Source organism: Pelobates fuscus, chromosome 2 (genome assembly GCF_036172605.1).
Source record: "Pelobates fuscus isolate aPelFus1 chromosome 2, aPelFus1.pri, whole genome shotgun sequence".
In the NCBI taxonomy this organism is placed as follows: domain Eukaryota; kingdom Metazoa; phylum Chordata; class Amphibia; order Anura; family Pelobatidae; genus Pelobates; species Pelobates fuscus.
In genome coordinates, this window is record NC_086318.1 from 309,051,450 (window position 1) to 309,072,709 (window position 21,260).

The 21,260-nt window shown below is 39.8% G+C and overlaps 1 protein-coding gene across 1 annotated transcript in view; it reads left to right on the top strand.

The window, feature by feature from the left end:
* Positions 1-227: 227 nt before the first annotated feature.
* The window catches only part of HS3ST5 (heparan sulfate-glucosamine 3-sulfotransferase 5), a 255,286-nt gene continuing 234,253 nt past the window's right edge, over positions 228-21,260 (top strand). Inside the window, exon 1 of the mRNA XM_063441283.1 lies at positions 228-499. The gene's annotated coding sequence lies outside the window, so the exon portion shown is untranslated. The remainder of the gene's footprint in view (positions 500-21,260) is intronic.

The window sequence follows — 21,260 nt, forward strand, 5'->3', positions numbered from 1 at the left end:
AGTACAGAAATGTATATTTAGTTTTAGAAAAATATTCTCCACCTCACTGCTGGATTGTAGAAAAAGCATTTTACTCCTCTGTATCTAAAGGCAGGGGATCATGCAATGTGCTCCCTGAAGTTTCCTCACTTCGGGTAAGGTACAATATGACACTCTGAGAGTGGCTTACATGGGAAAAGGCACCTCCTCCCTCCAAGTCTGCTAGCAGCCAGTGACAATGGCTTGCTTGGAGAGCTGCCTGTGTGCTATATTGCTATCTGAGTGACGTGCCTGCGCTTCTGTGCGGGAGTGTACCCTGCACCTGGCTTCTGTCTCCCAGGGATGTGCACAGAGCGAATCCTGAGCCCTGGCTCCTGTGTGTGTGTCACAGCTCAGCATTTCCACTCAGTCCTTCCTCGTGTACACTGAGATCAGCATCTTCATAGGATACAGCAGCTACTGCGGTAACAGCACCAGGCATATGCTGTAGCTCCACTCTGTGCTACTTAAAGGACTGCTGGTAAGTGATACCCTACCTAGAGGGTGCATGCAGTTACTCTGTGCTGAGTCCTTGTGTGATCTGTCAGAATTTTGGCAGAACAATAATGATGATTTAAAATAAAAATAAAAAATAGAACGTAGAGAATTAAGAGAATCCAGAAACCATAGAACCCTTCAAGCAGAGGGTATTATTATATTTTATGCTGCTGCAATTTTTACGTTGCTGGAGATTGACCAGAGTTACAGAATCGTTACAATGTTGCAAGTGTCTCTGCCAGTTGGGTATCTTGTGACCGTTTTAAAGGGGATTTTGTTTTTCTTTATACTTTTGGAGAGACAGCCCAGGTGCTGTGACTGCTAGTGAAATGGCAGAATCATTGCAGAAGGTAAAGTGAGCGTTTACCAGGACAGCTGTGTGAAGGTGACAGATTTCTCAGCACTTGGATGAACTCCTCATCCTGCTGCCTTGTGTGTTTCTTTATTTGTAATCATTACTAGATCATTTTAAATACAATCATAGTTATAGAGGCATATATTGTTCATGGGATTGTTAAAGCTTTGATCTTACAGGATGCACCTTGCAAATGTTTGAAATATAATAACCTTAAATGTACACATGTGAAATAATTGCCCTACATATATATATATATATATATATATATATATATATATATATATATATATATATACATATATATATATATATATATATATATATATATATATATATATATATACATATATACATATATACGTATACCTGCATGTATACAACTAAATGTCTGTATATATATATATATATATATATATATATATATATAAAAAATATAATCCAATCAAATGGATATTTTACTTCTGACTATCACTGACCATGGGTGAGTGCATACATAAAACATATGTATGTATATATATATATATATATATATATATATATACCTGCTCGTATATGTTTGTGGCTAGACAGACACAAATTAGAATATACGTATATACACATTATATATATATATATATATATATATATATATATATATATATATTTAGCCATCCTTGGTTTCATTTATATATACATTTATATTTTTTATATATTTAAAGTATTTATTTCTTTTTTTTTAATATTGTTTTGGGGGTGTTATTGTAGTAGTTCAGGCTGTTATTACTGTTATTACGTCCCTAGCTTGATCTTTTTAATACTTGGAAAGATATCTGTGAGAGTTTATTTGTTGATGCCTCTGGCAACAAAATGGTTAATGCCTGCTATCTCTTTGCAGTAGTTATGCTAAAATGAGTGCTCATTTTGTGTTCCACATTGTTTACCAGAGAAATTAAATATATACTACAGAGCTTGAGCAGGATTTATGCTACGCTAAGACAAATAAACTTTACAGGCCAGTGCATTTAGATGTAACCAGCCAATGACAATATTTATGGGTACACGATTCCCAATAACTGCTGTACACTCTTTATCCGTACATTAATATTTAAAAAGACATCAATCAGAAGAAAACGAGCATGCCGGGAAATATTGAAAGCGGTCATCATATTGGGGCACAATTGTTCTAAAATTGGAATAGTTTTGCTAAACATAGAGAGATTTTGTGTGATATTATTACAGCCACAATAAACAGTTTGTACAGAAATATGGTAAATGCATATTGCTATATTGCCTAGAGGGAGTGCAACTGGGACTACATGATTTATAGTTTCTTGCCGGACTGTTTAGGAATCCATATAATGCTGACTGATTCAGCTATAATTACATGATATTAATTATAGAGACATATTTTCAGTCATTGGGTATTTTAGATTTAAAGGGACAGTTCACAGCCATATAGCATGCAGCTTATTGTAGAAGTTATCATACAAGCTTTGGGTGCAATGACTCCAGATTTTATCAAACTGGGAGGTTGTCTGCCACGGAAAGCACACTTTCAGTCATGATAATGATACATTTTGACCTCATTGTTTTCTGGCTAACATATTTGTACAGGTTAGACAGTCACAGGATTTAAATATATGATAAAGGCAATTTAGCATGGTCAACTACCATTAACCCATATAACACTTTTGGATGGGTAATGAGGAGAGTGGGTGGGCTTTGGGTGCTGGTGAAACGACTTTCTTTTGTTAACTACTTTAAATAAGCTTTTAGTACCATAACTCATACAATAAGCTGAAGTGGCTATGGTGATAGTTTCTTTTTTATTTTATTGAGAATTACATTATTGTTGACGGAATATTACATGGAGATCTGTTGTAATATTTGCAATGTGCAGCCCCAAGTGGGTATTGAGAATGTGTTATATTTTCGTATTTAATATGAGTTCAATTTTTATTTTTCACATAAATGTGTGTACCATATGAGCAGCAAAGAAAGCATGTAGAAATAAGAAGTGACAGAGCTCTGTCATAAACCTGTTAACACTGAATGTAGTTGTAAATCTGGAAAAAGAGACACAGTTTAGATATGTACAGAAGGCATACATACTCATAAAAAGATATAAATATGGAGAGAGAGAGAGAGAGAGAGTGAGTGAGAGAGAGAGAGAGAGAGAGAGAGAGAGACCGAGCCATAGAGACATCTTGACTCTTCCTTCCTTCTTAAGGATGTTATAAACTTAAGATGCATAGGTAACAGATAACAGCCTACTAAATCCTTAACTTATCTGGTTTAAATGTCTCCGGTTGAATTGAAAGGTTTACTTGCCACAGGTGTAATATTGGAGTGACACATCCCACACATCTGGAGTGTCTGCTTACATAGGTCAGCTGTAACTGTTGCTGGGGGAGGCTTTGAGGGGTTGAAGCCCCTGATTTAGGGCTATTTACCCGATATCTCTACAGCTGGTGGAAGGGGAAAGAGGATATGTGTTTATTATTATTATTATTATTATGATGATGATGATGATGATGATGATGATGATGATGATTATTATTTTGTTGAATAAGACATCCGGCAGCTGCTTTTCAAAGCTAATTATAGTAAGAAATATAAATCTCCACCATGCTACGTAAGGGGGAGTAGGTGATGCCCCCAAGTGGCTGTGAAACGAGGTGCTGGGGGACATAACTTTGCTGCCTGCCACTTTGATTACTAGCTGCATGTTAACTAGTATTGCGGGATCACATTCAATACCTAGCTATGCGTTCATTGAGATGCTAGAGAGCATCAGAAGCACACTGTTCATGGCTATCGAGGAGGGGACATAGCATAGAAAGGTGGGGATATTTTATAACATACCCCCACCTGTCTGTCAATGTAAGGGTTAATAAGGTTTCTTTTGGGCTGAAGCCCTCGATGCTTCTGTACCTAGTAACACCCCCGAGGTCAGTCATCTACCCTTTTAATGCCAGATATGAGTTGCTTGCCATTGTGGGATTGAATTAGTTAAACTGCCCTCAGCACTGCTGTTGATAAACAGCAGACAATCTATATAAGAGAGGGATTTTATTGATTGGCATAAATGCACTACTACTCCAAATATTTCCAGAGACTACAACCTAGCTTGCTTTGGAGATTTAAAAGTCAATAATACATTCATCCCAGCACTAGATAATAGAACCAAATGCTTGCCGGCGTTACCTTCTCAAAGAATGAGTGATCTATATGGAATGCATTTATGTGTGATTGATCACTGTTTGATATGAGTGCAGAGTCACCATTAAGGGTGGTCCCAACTTATCATGCCATGCTGTAGCTCATTCTTTAGTTCAGCCTGCCCCAGAAATCAGGCAGTGCATCTAGAGTTGCAATGATGTCAGCTATTGGATAGCATTGCTAATATACATAGAGCTGACATTTTTTCACATTCACAAAGAAGGCCAACAGAGGCTAACCTTTCACATCTGGGTAGACCATGTCGGTCAAATAAATAATATAATAATATGTATATCCTAGAGATTGTAGGGCACAGAAATGTTTGTATATCTTTTAAAATTAATACATTCAATTTATCGTGTCTCTCTGCCTCTAGATGTTTATTAGACAGTTGTGAGTTGGATAGTATATATATATATATATATATATATATATATATATATATATATATATTTAAAAATGTACGATGTCTCATAACCTAGCTTAACACAAACTCCTAATGGAAACTCCTACGCAGAAACTTCCGTCTCTTATTTAGCTGTAGTGGAGGTAAAGAGTGACACCTGATGTCATTAGGTAAGAAGTCAGAATACACTGTATTGGTTGGTTATGATGCTTGGAGTGTTTCTTTAATAAAACAGAAAAACATCAATTGAAAAAGAGAAGAAAAATGGTTAAGCGTTCAGAAGTAGGTTGGTCGATTAGATTGGGCAAGAAAACCCACCCTCCCTTCCCTGGACAATTCACAATATAGTGTGAAATGGTGATGGGTGGAGTTACTCAAATGTTCCGGGCAGTGGCGGATCCAGAGCCTGATCTCGGGAGGGGCACTTGTAGATTATTTAAATAAATAATCATGGCACAATAACCACTACAGCTCAGTGTAGTAGTTATGGTGCCAGTAGTGCCAGGATCCCACCCCAGAGTAAGTAGTCATACCGTTTAAGAACAGTTTGACAACTTACCTGGGGTCTGCTGGGATATAGGGCATAGGAGAAGTGGTGTGTGTGAAAGGTGCAGTGTGTGTGTGAGCGGTAAAGTGTGTGTGAGTGCGTAAGGGCGGCAGTGTATTTCAGGGTTGCAGTGTGTGTGTTAGGGGGCAGTGTATGTGTGGGGCAGTGTGTGTGTGAGGGTGGCAGTGTGTGTATGGGGGGCACTGTATGTCTGTGGGGCAGTGTGTGTATGGGGAGCACTGTATGTATGGGGAGGCACTGTATGTATGTGTGGGGCAGTGTGTGTATGGGGGGGGTCGTGTGTGTGGGGCAATGCGTGTATGGGGGGCAGCAGTGTGTGTACGGCACTGTATGTGTCTGTGTGTGTGTGTGTGGAGTGTGTGTATGGGTGTGCAGTGTGTGTATGGGGACAGTGTTTGTGGGGCAGTGTGTGTATGGGGGCAGTGTGTGTATGGGGACAGTGTGTGTATGGGGGCAGTGTGTGTATGGGGGCAGTGTGTGTATGGGGGCAGTGTGTGTATGGGGACAGTGTGTGTATGGGGACAGTGTGTGTATGGGGACAGTGTGTGTATGGGGTCAGTGTGTGTATGGGGACAGTGTTTATGGGGTCAGTGTGTTTATGGGGTCAGTGTGTTTATGGGGTCAGTGTGTGTATGGGGACAGTGTGTTTATGGGGACAGTGTGTGTATGGGGACAGTGTGTGTTTGTGGGGCAGTGTGTGTATGGGGTCAGTGTTTTTAAGGGGTCAGTGTGTTTATGGGGTCAGTGTGTGTATGGGGACAGTGTGTTTATGGGGTCAGTGTGTGTTTATGGGGTCAGTGTGTGTTTTTGGGGCAGTGTGTGTATGGGTCAGTGTGTTTATGGGGTCAGTGTGTGTATGGGGTCAGTGTGATTATGGGGACGTGTGTGTATGGGGTCAGTGTGTGTATGGGGTCAGTGTGATTATGGGGACGTGTGTGTATGGGGTCAGTGTGTGATTATGGGGTCAGTGTGTTTATGGGGTCAGTGTGTGTATGGGGTCAGTGTGTGTATGGGGTCAGTGTGATTATGGGGTCAGTGTGTGATTATGGGGTCAGTGTGTGTATGGGGTCAGTGTGTGTATGGGGTCAGTGTGTTTATGGGGTCAGTGTGTGTATGGGGTCAGTGTGTGTATGGGGTCAGTGTGATTATGGGGTCAGTGTGTGTATGGGGTCAGTGTGTTTATGGGGTCAGTGTGTTTATGGGGTCAGTGTGTGATTATGGGGTCAGTGTGTTTATGGGGTCAGTGTGTGTATGGGGTCAGTGTGTTTATGGGGTCAGTGTGTGTATGGGGTCAGTGTGTGTATGGGGTCAGTGTGTTTATGGGGTCAGTGTTTTTAAGGGGTCAGTGTGTGTATGGGGACAGTGTGTGTTTGTGGGGCAGTGTGTGTACTGGGGGAGGAGGGAAGGGAGGTTTTTTTAATAAAAAAAAAAATGTATTTAATAAAATGAATATATTTATGTCCCCCCTCCCTTCTTACCTTTATTGAGGAGGAGGAGGGGGGACATTTCTCCGTCCCTGGTGGTCCCAGTGTGATTCCCTGGTGGTCAGGTGGGGAGAGTGAACTCTAGCCCGCGCTCCAGGGCTAGAGTTCACTCTCGCGAGATTTGGAGCGTTGCCGTGGTTACCGCGGCAACGCTCCATGCTAGTGAGAGGAGGACCCGGAGGAGCTGCAGGCTGAGCTCCTGCCGGGTCCTCTCTCACTCTCCTGCCGGCTGCCAGCACAGTGCTTGCGGACCGGGGAGGGAGATCACTGATCTCTCTTCCCGGTCCGCAGGCACATTGCAGGGCTGGCACTTGGGCAATGCCAGCCCTGCACTAGCCGGCCGGGGGGAATCTCGGGGGGGGCAATTGCCCCGTTGCCCCCCCCCTGGATCCGCCAATGGTTCCGGGTGAGTTGAATATGGAGGACATAAACCAACAAAGGAAAAAACGGTGGTGTAGTAGAGAAACAAATAGTGGTAATATGCACTAATGTGTTTCACTATAAACATTTTGTTTTCAAAGTGTCTGTATATGTATCGTTCTCCTTAATTGAAAAATAAATCACACTGACATTCAGGGTCCCTACCTTCTACATGGATACGCTGAACTTTCCTCAGAGTTTCAATGCATCTATATGAGGAGATGCTGATTGGCCAGGGCTGTGTTTGGCTTGTGCTGGCTCTACCCCTGATCTGCCTCCTTGACAAGCTCAGCCAATCCAATGCTTTCCTATGGGAAAGTGTTGTGTTTGGCTGAGATCACCACTTCTGATGATGTAAGCCAAGAAGGCAGATCAGAGACAGAGCCAGCACCAGCAGACTGGAATATTTTGTGGGGCAAGGGAGGCCAGGGGGGCTAGATGGTGTTTTTTAACACAATAGGGTCAGGAATACATGTTTGTGTTCCTGATCCTATAGTGTTCCTTTAACATAATTGTATTTGGTTTGGTATCCCTGAAGAGTAATCTGCATACAATATTGCTGTATTGTTCTGTCTCAAATAAACGTGATGCTTAGTTTTTCTTCTAAAAACCCGATAGGAAATGAGGTGGAAACTGATATAAGTATACATAGTTGAACTAATGAAGCATGGTTGCAAAAAAAGGACTCCTAATCCAACCTTGTACATAATTTTCAACTTCAGTAGGGATATATTTTTTATTAAGTAAATGCTTAACTCTTTTATGTAGTGCATAATAACTGCATGTAGATCACAAATAGACTATGATTAAGTGTTTTATAATGATAACTTTTTCATTTACTGACATTTTAAAGTGTAGAGTGGAACAAAACATATAGTTATAAAAATAAAATTGTATTAGACTACCATGAAAGAACATGAAATAGTTAGAAGAGTGTAAGCCATTGTGATGGCTTACCATATTTTTAATATTTTATGAAAGTAGCACATGTCAAGGACTGAATATTGTACGGTCTCCGTAATGCTCCCTGTACTCTTTAATAAATTATGGTTTAGAAAATGACCTTAACATTTTTTAGTATAAGCATAATTTGTTCATGTGCAGCTTATGTAATGTTAGAAAATGCATCACTCATGCTTAAATACTAGTTTCATGCCTTTTATTGTTTCACTACAAAGATTTTATTTACATTCTTGAAATACATAGTGGTATAGGATGTAATGAATGGAATGGTGCTATAGTGAGCATGTGGTTTTTACAAGTTTTTTTACAAATAGTTAATAGTTTCCCATTTCGATGCACAGTAAGTGAGCCAATGATTTTTTCTTCTTTTTAAAACATTTTCCTTCAGCCTGGCTGGACTAAGACTAGCATCACTAATTATGAAATAAACAAATGGATTTTTAAGCATCATAACCACCACAGCTTATTGCAGTAATTATGGTATAAAAAGAATGTGGGAGCTGTTTTCCCAGTTTGTGTCAAATTTCTCCTTACATCTACTTGCAGGCCCCTCTGTTGTGGCACATTTAATTTCAAAGTGATCCTCTACATTAGCCCATCCAACTTGGGACAGCAGTCATACTAGCAGCCTAGAATACTCAGGGTGTAGAGACCTCTTGATCATTCTTTGCCTCTTGTCGATAACCTGCTTCCATCACAATATATCTCTCTTACCTTTATTGGAGCCACCCTCCAGTTTAGTACTGGTTCTCCGTGGTGTCTACTTGATCCCTGGCCCACCAACGCCAATACTAAATAACCTGAACTTACCGGCAGAGGAACAAGAAGCGGATTTCGCCATTATGGGAATTGAAACCCCTATACTTGTCTGTCACCTCCTCTTTCATGGCACATTACAGCCTCTGACTTCCCTGGCATATGATCAGTTCCCTGTACCCCTTAATTGCTTCTACTATTCTCACCTATCGCACTTCTTATGACATCTCATGGGATGAGACTTAACCTCCTTTGAAAACTACTGTGTCAAAGACCCTCATTTATTGTGTGCAATTTTTGTCCCGTACCAACTACTCCTTTTTGGTGAGCAATTCTCTACTCCCAGATTTGAGGGCCTATGGGATTGGATACTCAGGACTTTCAACCACTCTGGCTTTAACCCCTTAAGGACCAAAATTCTGGAATAAAAGGGAATCATGACATGTCACACATGTCATGTGTCCGTAAGGGGTTAAACTCACTTTGAATTCTCACTCTAGTTAATAACCCTGACATTATTGAGTAAGGTCTCACTTGCATCGGTCTCTGCAAAGAAGTTTGTTCACATGGGTGAAGCTACAGCATTGGCTTTCTTGAAATTCATAAACTCTATTAAATCTATAACTTTGGGCCTTAGACTGAGAAGATAGCTGCCGTTGTTAACTCCTTCAGCTTTCAGTCCGAGATAAAAGACTAAGTTTTACTTTTGCTTCTTTGTTCAATTTTGCAACAATCTCTTTAACAATCTCTGTACAGTCCTTTCGTCTTTTGCTGCACAAGATCATGTAATCTACATAAACTAGTAGATAAGTCAGTTTTCCTTGTCTTTGTCTGATGAATAGACATGTGTCCCCTTTACCCTGAATTAAGTTTTGTTCTATAAGAATGTCACATACTTTTTCATTCCACGTTCTTGCATCTTGTTTTGGTCCATATATTCCTTTCTATAGCATGCATACTTGACCTTTATTTGTGTAAAGTCCTTCAGGCTCCATCGTGTAAAGCTTTTAATGTATTTTACCATTCGTGAACGCTGGTTTTACATCTAGCTGCTCTACATGTAACTGTTGCAATAGTTAGGGCTTTTCGGACTGTATTAAACTTGATGACAGGTGCAAAGATCTTATCATAGTCTTCTCCATACTTCTACATAAATCCTTTTGCTACTAGTCTATCTTTGTAGCAGAATACATTTGCATATGGATCCAGTTTTTGCTTGTTTACAGCAAAACACTTATAGCCTATTGCCTTTTTCGGGCGCCTTTTTCGGGAGAATCCATGATCTGTTTTGTTTTTCGATTCAGTTCTTTTTTTGCTCCTTCCTTCTACTTAGTGGCTTCTGTAGTAAAAAGCAGAAAGTACTAAAAAAAAAAAAATCCTGTTGCCAAAAATTGGATTCTTTATATTTCAGCTTACTCAATGTACAACTTTACATCATGACTGAGTAGTCAGATTTCTTTGCTATGGTGTGAATTGTTGTACATTTTATATAAATTTCACATTTCAGACCAAAATAGCAAAACTGAAAAAAAAAATGTCCAATTCTTTTCAAGTTCATTTTCAGAGCTATTCAGTATTCTCTAGATTTTCACAAATAAAATCCAATGGCAAAACTGAGGCTAAACTAACTTATTTGGTAAAATTCTCCTATTCAGTTAACTAAGCCATATTTTTCCATTTTTAATTTCCCACTTTTATTTTTCCATTTAGATTTAGGTTCAAATTTAAAATTGTTAAATACGTTTTACAAATTTAATATTTTTGGATACACTTTTAAAATGATTAATAATTATGAAAAATAATATAATTTTATAATATTTCAATATTTTTTAATATACAGATTATATTTTCTTATATATTATATATTTTTGGCATTTTAATTTGTTTTTAAAAAATATATATATTTTAGAAGTTTATCCAAAAATAATACATTATTTGCAAAGATTTACAACATATTAAACCGAAGCCTTAAATCTAAATTTCAGAGTTTAGTGGATAACCTTTGAATTCCTGACAATTCACAATGTAACGAATAACATTGTACATTGATTTCAAACTAATAATTATTAAATTGTTACTGTGTTTTTTTTCTTTTTTCTCATTCTTTATATGACACATGAGGATAATGAAGAGATACACAGCTACCAAGTAGATCTATTAATTTGCAATTTATAATTGCTTTTGTGCTACATGATCAAAGGTCATCATTATATCTGACTGTATCTATAAATGAAAACATTACAAGCCGTGGCACTGTCACCTCTTTCTTTTGCTTTCACAATGCTACTGACCTCGTCTAACATTAGTCATCTGATTTTTTTTTTTAAATCTTTCTCTTATTTTAGCAGTTATGACAGATCTTAACACAGAGAATTGACCTTCAATATAAAAATCCATTAAGCACCACATACAGCCAAGCTTTTCAAAAGGAAATGCATACTGTGTGTAATGTCATTTTCAACACAGGGTTTAATTTTCTTTACTGAAATAATCACATTATTAAAGCGGCACAGTCATGCTGAACTTACCTTTCTTTAATCGATTCCTCTTCTCTCCCTCTGTCAGGATCTGTTCTTCATTTCTTCCTGTCTGCTCTAGTTTGCTTTAAATCTTAAGACAAAAGTAGGGACTATTTCTCTTATGGAGGTTTCCTACGCTTGACCAGTTTTGACCAGCGGAGGAGCAAACGGTGCTTCGTTTCCGGTGATCAAAGCAATTTTCCTACAATTCTCATCTTTGATCAGTTATCTTGCGATGCTTCCTGTCAGTATTCCTGAACGTCCTGTCACTTAGAATGCTGGCGAAGCTACCGAATTTCGTCCAAACAGAATGGGAACAGTTTCTCCATTCATATTAGGATGCAATTCGGGACTTTGTTCTGATCGGAATTTCATTCTAATGAATTAAACTCCGATCCTATTCCTGCCACGGCTGCAAGATGCCACGGTATCAGGGAGATATCTACCAAAAGGCTGAAAGACCTAAATTGGTCTTTCAGCCAAATATACTAATACTAAGTAAAGATGAGTGCAGCGTGTGTATGAGTGCAGCGTGTGTATGAGTGCAGCGTGTGTGTATGAGTGCAGCGTGTGTGTATGAATGCAGCGTGTGTGTATGAATGCAGCATGTGTGTATGAATGCAGCGTGTGTGTATGAATGCAGCGTGTGTGTATGAGTGCAGCGTGTGTGTATGAATGCAGTGTGTGTGTATGAATGCAGCGTGTGTGTATGAATGCAGCGTGTGTGTATGAGTGCAGCGTGTGTGTATGAGTGCAGCGTGTATGTATGAGTGCAGCGTGTATGAGTGCAGCGTGTGTGTATGAGTGGTGTGTGTGTGTGTGTGTTGCAGAGCCCTGGTGGGGGGTGGGCAATTATTTTTTTTTTTTTATTATTATGTATTATTATTATTTTATTTAATTTAATTATTATTATGTTTTTATTATTATTTATTATTCAATTTAATTCTTTTTTTATTTATTATTACTATATATTTTTTTCGTCCCCCCTCCCTGCTTGATACATGGCAGGGAGGGGGGCTCTCCTTCCCTGGTGGTCCAGCATTGACAGTTCAGTGGGGGGGAGAGGGGGGCTGGCAGAGAGCGTTACTTACCTGTCCTGCAGCTCCTGTCAGCTCCCTCCTCCTCCGCGCCGTCCGGTCAGCTCTTCTGTCAGCTCCCACTGTAAGTCTCGCGAGAGCCGCATTTACACTGGGAGCTGACCGAGGTGCTGAACGGATGGCGCGGAGGAGGAGAGAGCTGACAGGAGCTGCAGGACAGGTAAGTAACGCTCTCTGCAGCCCCCACAGCCCCAGTCTGTATTATGGCAATTTAAATTGCCATAATACAGACTATTGACTCGAGTATAAGCCGAGTATAAGCCGAGATAAGCCAAAAAATGTGCTGAAAAACTCGGCTTATATAACTCGAGTATATACGGTAATTTTCCATGTCGGTGTTGGAAATACAGTGTATCTACAAGTCATTTTCTGTTTTCTTTTCAGTTATATTTTTATTTAGGCTGGAACCCTGCTCATTCAGAAACAAAAAAACATTTACTCACATCCTAATCAAAATATCAAAAAGATTGCATTCTTTTAATTTTAAATGTGTTCCACTTTGTTAAAAACTTGCTTATATCACTGAATTAGTGGTGAAGTCCAGTGGGTGTGCCAGCCAACGATAACATATTTATGCCTCGACTAGCAAGCTGTGTGGGTCAATGACAGCACACTCAGTGGGGCCCCTGTGCATGATTTTTATATTCCTTTCTAGCTATCATTTTCAGCCCACCATTTTCACTTTGCATTTGAGTCTTGGCATTCACTGCCTTTTCAGCTGTCCATCTATCCTCAAGCGAACAGCACAGATATATTGTCACTGGTTGCAGTCTTGAATGGGAGTGCTAAGGACCTTGCTCAAAATAATAATTTGCCCCCAGGCTACTGGTGAGTGAAATTTCAAATATGTTGAAAGTTCATGGACCCTCCAAGCTTGAAATGAACTTTTAGGCCTTTTTAGAAGAATAGGACTTTAAATATTAAGCCCACAAGAATAAACTGCATGGATATCAAAGTGTGGTTAGGTAGCTCTTTATTTATTTCTGAGGGAAAAAGATTGAAAATGAGAATGAGGGAGATGACACATGGATTTGAAAGCTGGGTAAATAGTATAGGATTTCCTGTCCTGTTTTGCACAGACAGTGAGACTGAGCCTAAAAGATAGTCTTGCTTTACAAAAAGTGAAACAAAAACAAGTGGTTTTTCTCTTTAATACTAGCCATTACAGCCAAGAATTTAGTATAATTAATAACATAGCTGATATTGAAAAAGTCTCATGGATAGTTCATCCACAAAGACCCTGTAAAACCTGTTTTAAAAGCATCTCATCTTAATATTTTTCACACAGATTACACCGAACAAATTGCACCGATCTAAAATATACAGTAGGGGCATGTCTACTAAACAGTGGCTGCTCACTGTAAAAACAAAACAAAAAAAACCCTAGTGTCCCCCCTCCCAAGCCCCCACCCGTGCTGCACGAGTGGGAGGTCTTAAACTGAACGGGGGACCTTTTCCTCCCCAGCTCCCAACCCTGAGTAGTGGGTGGGGGCCATAAATAACAATAAGGGGGGGGACCTATTGTCCTCCCCCTCGGCTCCCATCCCTGAGCAGCGATTGGTTATTACAATTTAGGGCCCCCACCCGCTGTGCAGGGATGGGGGCCACAGGGGAGGACAATAGGACCCCCCTTATTGTTATTTAGGGTCCCCACCTGCCGCTCATACACACACGCTGCATTCATACACACACGCTGCACTCATACACACGCTGCACTCATACACACGCTGCATTCATATACACACGCTGCATTCATACACTCACACTGCATTCATACACTCACACTGCATTCATTATACACACACTGTAAATAAATATTCAATTAATATATTTTTTTTAGGATCTAATTTTATTTAGAAATTTACCAGTAGCTGCTGCATTTCCCACCCTAGTCTTATACTCGAGTCAATAAGTTTTCCCAGTTTTTTGGGGTAAAATTAGGGGCCTCGGCTTATTTTCGGGTCGGCTTATACTCGAGTATATACGGTAATCAAAATATATAGGTGTTGTAATACAACATTAGAATCCAACCTCATTGCTTTTGATCACTTAGAGCAAGCATGTCAAACTCAAAGGCTAGCATGGACCAAATAAACAAGGTTTACGTTTATGTGGGCCGCATAAAAACCCCCCCAAAAAACATAAATTTTCATAGAAACTTATGTTTATTTTAAAAAGTACAGTATATAAACAGCATCCCCCTCTTCTAAACCTCAACATTCACCTCTACTAAACCCCAGCCCCCCTATACTAAATCCCAGTCCCCCCTCTACTAAATCCCAGCCCCTGTTTAAAAAAAATAAATATATACATATATATTAGCCAACAGGCAGACTCCACTCACATTGCCGCTGCCAGTATGCGACTCCGGAGTCCAGCCTCTGCTATACCCCCAATGGCACCATCTGCACCCTGTGCCACAGCAGATCCTCCCGCTACTCCTTGAAACCCTGTGAAGGTGGAGCATGTTGACGTCGTGTTGGAATGTGATGTGGCGTTGCGTGCCTCTGTGCACCTCCAGGTCCGCCACTGTCCAGCTACAGCCATCGCAACACTGACCAACACACACTCACTGACAGACACACACAGTGACACACACACTTACTCACTCACTGACAGACACACACTCAGACAGACACACACACTGACAGACACACACACTTACTCACTGACAGACACACACACCAACAGACAAACACACACACACACCCACACACACTGACAGACACACAGACACACACTCGCTGACAGACACAAACACACACTGATAGACACACACACTCACTGATAGACACACACACTGACAGACAGACACACACACACATTTACACATTCTTGCACACACTCACAAATCATTTTTTTAATTGCTCCCTAGCTTTGAGAGCTGGTGTGGGGCCTCTCCCTGGGGTCCATTTTCTCTCTGGAGACCTCCCTTCCTACTCCTCACTGCTCCCTCAAACGCTGTTTAGTGATGCCGTGTCAGGGCTCCGCGGGCGGCTGTGAGGCAAGGCTGCAATCTTCCCCTACCTGTCGGCGAGCGGCGTCCTCTTTGCTTGACGCGCCGCTCGTGTCTCCTCCTCTCCTCCCAGCGGCAGCATGTATAACGCTGCACGCTGGGAGCCGGCACATTTATCCAAACGCCGGGGTCACTCACGTGACCCGGCGTTAAAGCAACAGCACAATAATCACAGTGGGAGGTATAGATATCCCCCACGTGTAATTGTTAATTCTGATTGGAAGTTATCCGATCAGAATTAAGCACAGGATTTACATACTTACCTTTCCTGTCTCTCAGTGCCCTGTTGTGGTCTAATGATACCTGTATTGCAGTTTGCTCGTGTTTCTCTCTGGTTACCGATTATTTGGCTTGTTATTCCGATTCTCCTGTATTCTCCATTCCTTTGACCTCGGCTTGTTTCTCGTTCTCCTGTTTTCTGGCTCCCTTTACTTGGCTTGTCTCCTGACTATTCTTAGTGTGCTTAACCCGGTCATTCTAAGGACCGGTATTGCACCCTTTACTATCTGTGACCTGTTAGCGTGTTAGGTTCCCGAATCGTGACATGCCGGGCTGGAATTATGTCATATTCCGGCACCCGGCATCACTACAGAGGGCGTGCGAGGGAGCAGTGAGGAGCAGAAAGAACAGACTGAGCTCCCTCGCTGCTGCTAGCGACCTCTCCTCCCCGGCTGGGTAAATTTATCAGAGTAGGCACCTGCAATGTGGGGAGAGCAGGGGCCTACTGTGCCTTAACAGTAAACATGTCCAACTAGTGGCTCGCTGGGCCGCAAAGATATTCATTGTGGGCCGTAAGTTTGACATGCTTGACTCACTCTAAGCACCATAACCAAGTTCATTGTAATGGCAATGGTGCAGAATTACTCCACCCCCACAAACACACACATTGCGTAGAGTCAACATTTTTTTAACTGTTTGAATTCTTACCCGGGCTTTATCAGGTGCCACTACCCACCTCCATTAATAATGTTGGATAGTCAAAAGTTCCTGAGTGGAGCTTTGCTCATTGGCTCAGAGCATCTGTGAGCTGTACAAGTCATTGTCCTTGTAGTGTTCCTTTAACTACAAAATATGAAAATACATATTAGTTACTTTATATGTTTAAAAAATATACAAAATAAATAAATATGTTAATATATACATATATATATATATATTAACACTTAACTAACTCTGTACTTTCTACAGGTTATGGTGCTTAGAGTATTTCTTTAAATACAAAATATGATCTGACTTTTTAATGAAAATACACATTAGTTAATTAATAAAATTAAAAAACATATATTTATCATTTATTTGTTTAATAATTAAAAAAAAACATAAATAACAAATATAAAAAAAAATCGAAATACTAAAAAAGCGTACATAACTCGGTGCTTCTATAATTGTCTAAATCCAGTAGTCTCCGTTAATACCATTGTAAGAATGTTAGCCAATAATATTCAATCAACAGTAAACAGCATTAGATTTAAGAACTAATCAGATATATTTACACTTAATCGTTTTTTTTCTATTACCCATAATTTCAAACTACCATTCTGAATTACCGGTACCACCTTAAACTGATTTGTCCATGGCATTATTATGCGTTATAAAAGCTTTGTTTCAGCATGCCACTCAGATATATATATATACACACACACATATATATATATATATATATATATATATATATATAAACTGATTGCCTTTCCTGGAAGGTTATTAAGAACCATCAAACACTGAGATCTAAAGTAGCAAATACTCACCGATAAGTGCAGACACTAAACAGACATTAAAGTCAAGTTATAGTGGCAATGCAATATTCCAGACCTCTTCAGTCACTGGCTGGGCAAGAGGTACAGGATAAAATGAGAATAATATCTTTATCACCTTGAACAATTTGATGCATTAAACTTCTGTACTATAATAGACAATGCAAACAAAAAAACTATAACCGTTTCTGCTTTGGTGCTTTTAACTTATGATTTCATTCTTATTGTGTCACTTGCTTGAAGCTATAATTATTTCAGTGCTGCAAAAATCTGTAAATTAATTATTATTTTTTTTAATATTTACATGTTTAGCATATTACAATCAGAGAGGTTGGGTTACTCTGGGAGTGCAGTCAGCTTAAATAACGCTGGTATGGCCTTTTATAATTAAAATCTCTATGCTCGCTATTCCCTAAATTTTGTGAAAAATCATCTATTGCAAACAAATTGCACTGCCTTGTCAGTAGAGAATTGTTAGAGTAAGTTTTTTTAAAGGAGCACTCCAAGTACCACAACCACTAAAGCATGTTGTCGTGATTATAATGCCAGGAGTGTTCTGTAAATATTTTAATTGTTTTAGAACGGTTTGACTTAATACCTGGGGTCTGCTGTGCACCACTCCAAACCTTTCTCTTTCCTGTCTGAGAGCCTGAAGCTTCTTTTAGCTTCCTGAGCTAATCCGTCAGCTGATCACTCTCAGCCATTGAGCTAGTCTATACACCACCAGGCTCAGCTCAGGCAGAGAGCTTCCGGGTCCAGAAGAGCAGAGAGCTCTGCCCAGCGGACTCAAAATTACAAGTAAAATCCTTTTAAAATGGTATGACTACTAATGCCAGGGGACATCAGGGCATCCCTGGCACTATAACCACTACAGTACAATCCTCACCTATTATCAGTGTTTATGTTTTAACTATATACTCTTTTTTTAGTCAAAAAGGAAACATTCTTAGTCAGCATAGTGATTTCTGTTAATTTTTATTGTGTTTTCTGTTTATTTTTATATGATGTACTTGTGTGGTACTTGTTAGAGACAGTTCTGTCCTGCATCTAGGGACAATAGGGAAAAAGACGAGGGACAGGACCCTGAGAGCAGGATGATCACGCTGCATGTTGGTAGGGAGGGCACTAGCGTCAAATGACACAAGAAATGCCCAGTGCTTTAGGGAGCTTCAAGTAAGGCAGAGTAGGCACCACTGCTGTGTAGTCTGCCCAAATAACCAGGTGGGGACAGCGGGGAAGCACTGTTCTTACTGTGCTCTGCTTGCTCAGCTCCTTCATGCAACCTGTAGTGATGTCATGAGCCAGGATGTGATGTCACTCCAGCCCAGGCATTATTACTAGGTGCACAACGTAGCTGTGCAGCCAGACCACAGTGATCCCAGCAGTTCTCCTCTAGCTACCAGGGAAGAGATGTACTCCAGCTGTCCAAGGTATAGGTAGGGATGCTGGATGGGCCTCGCAAAAAATAAATGAAAATTGTGTGTTATTATTTGTGTATGTGATTGTGTATGTATGTGCGCGTGAGAATGTGTGTGATTAGGTGCACATGAATGTATCTATGTATGGTGCTTGAAGTAACCATTTCCATCTAATTTACTTTAATACTTATGTACCGTAACCACCTCAATGATTTGGAGTGGTCATGGTGTCTGAAGTCTGTATGTTGAATGTTTTGCTATGGAAGTCTGCACATATGGTGTTTAACCCGTCAGCTGCAGGAGGTGTAACAGCATCATTGGGGAGTCAACCAGCGCGGAACTAGAATTCCAGGCTAGTACACATTAATTCTGTTTTGAAATTTTTTTTTTTTATTGGTTTTGATTTTTGAGGGTGGCACTTCACAAATCCTGCTCCTACAGGTACATTAAAAGTCAATCTGTTCATGTTTGGGTGACCTTTGGCTGTGTAAAAAAAATAGCATAATACAAATAATCTGAGCATATAGGCCTGTCCCACCAGGCATATACTGACTACTATGAACTTATTGCTTTCAATTATTTCCTACTTATAACACTCCCAGAAGTGTAATGGTGTGTACATGATTTTCATTAAGAAGGATTGGCTTCTTGTGATGCTATGGTATCACATGTATGGAACTGTGACACATATAGCACCTTATGCTTTGTTGGTTATTATGTTTATGTTCAAAAAAGGTAATATGCTCAAATATAGGTGTAATAGTTATGTGACTCAAACAAGTAACAGTGATTTGAACTGGTCATGGTGCCTGGAGTCTGTACATGAAACGTTTTGCTATGAAAGTAAAGTTCTGGGCTGGCTAATATTAATTATGTGCATATTTCTATGCACAGGCATTCAGTCATTGGCTGAGAGCAACCAGCTTCTACAGCTCTGCCTACAAAGAAGACTAGAAGCCCATCGGAAACAGGGTTACGGTACTCCTCACATTATAACCACTACAGTGGGATGTAGTGGATACAAAAGTTGGTGTACCTCTTTACTGATATTTCTTCTGCTTTGTTGAATAATGAAAATGTTTAGGTCTCAGAGTAACCGTGCTAACATTGATCTAGAGGCTATTCTACGGCTTCCAATCTACTTCATCAAACTTTATAGCAAGTCCGTAATTAACTTACAAAAGGACACGTCAACATCTAATTAAATCCCAACATCTAAGTGAAGATAAACCTTCCATTGAAGTGCTTCTGGCCAGGATTCTGTTCTTTCCCATCATAGAGAAGACGCAAATTCAATATAAAAGATTCCATTAAAATCTTGTTTAGATGCACAGTTATGTAATCATTGTTTATTAAATTGCAGCATCGTCTGTTCTAGTACACTGCAAATCACATTAACAATCATCATATAGGTCATCATGTAATGCAGTATACAAATGACATTTTATAAATGCTCATTAGAGTGGGTATTAGCACTACCTCAGAGCTTGTAAAGCATTCTAAATCTACTTTTAACTATACATTAACAAGTACCTCTACAGGTGATGCATCTTCTATGTAGTGGCCTTGTAGGGTCCCATAGCTATCGTTGTGCATGTATATTGCACGAGAGAATGGACTGTCATTATGTGTCCTTGGAATCAATGGCTGCGATAATCATAGGAATTTTAGTTTAGCATATAAAGTAGCATTTTTTACCATTCTTGGCTTTTCCAAAGTCCCTCTTTGCAAGTTTATTTGTTTTTGGTAGTACTTAGAAGTGTAATTTTATTTGAGAAAAAGCTATATTTTTTTTCCCCTGGTATTACCCTTTTCTTGTAGGAATTCTTTGGGCACAATAAGCACTGTACCATTTTTAAACATTTTGACTTTTTAGTAGTGAAGGTACTTGGACTATTCCTTTAATGTGATAGATTGTGACTTTCTTCGGTGCCCAGGGCACTCAACTTTTCTATGGAGAAGGGACAATCCAATCCTCCAATAGGGAGAAGTAGAGCCTATTAGCCAGCTCAAAATGTTTATAGAGCCTGAGAATGTGCACACTTATATATAGAATGTTTACAGGAAACAGAAACACCCCTACTATCAACCCACATCTGCCTGCTTAACTTCCACACCATGACCCCCAACCAAACCAGCTGAGTGTCGATCCTAATACACAAATCCCTGGTGCTCCAAATGAACTCGATGAGCATTGACTGTGCAGATAGGTATAGCATACTAAGTTATTTAAAGTTGCACTTTCACAGTCTGGGAATTTTGTCGAATTCGTAAAGACTCCTGACGGTGACATTGCCTCTGGGGTTTTGGTGGCCGCGGCAGGTAAAGGTGAGATTAACTTACCTGAACCTGTCCCTTGCAGGTGCTGCCATCTTCCTCCATTTTATCCTCTTCAGCTCCAGGCTCTTGTGCATGCGCAAGAGTATAGTTCTACAGAGGATGCCGTGAGACCACAGGATCCTCCGTATTCAGAGCCATGTCTTTGCACCCATCACGGATGTCAGGTTTTACTCTGTAGCGCTGCCCAGAGGCTACGATTGTCAGGCGGAGTAGAAATACAGTGACAAAGTAGACCCTACTTTGTCTCTTTATATCTCTTGACTAAGGTGGAATTTTAGTGAAATTCCAACACAATCATAATGAGTATTTCAGATTATTAAATTTTAGATGTCCCAATTAAGACCCGACATCACTATATGAACTGATTTTGTCTGTTTTCTTTATTTGGTGTACTAAATAAATACAAATGGAAAAAAAAAATTGTAGCGATATCTTCAGAGACAA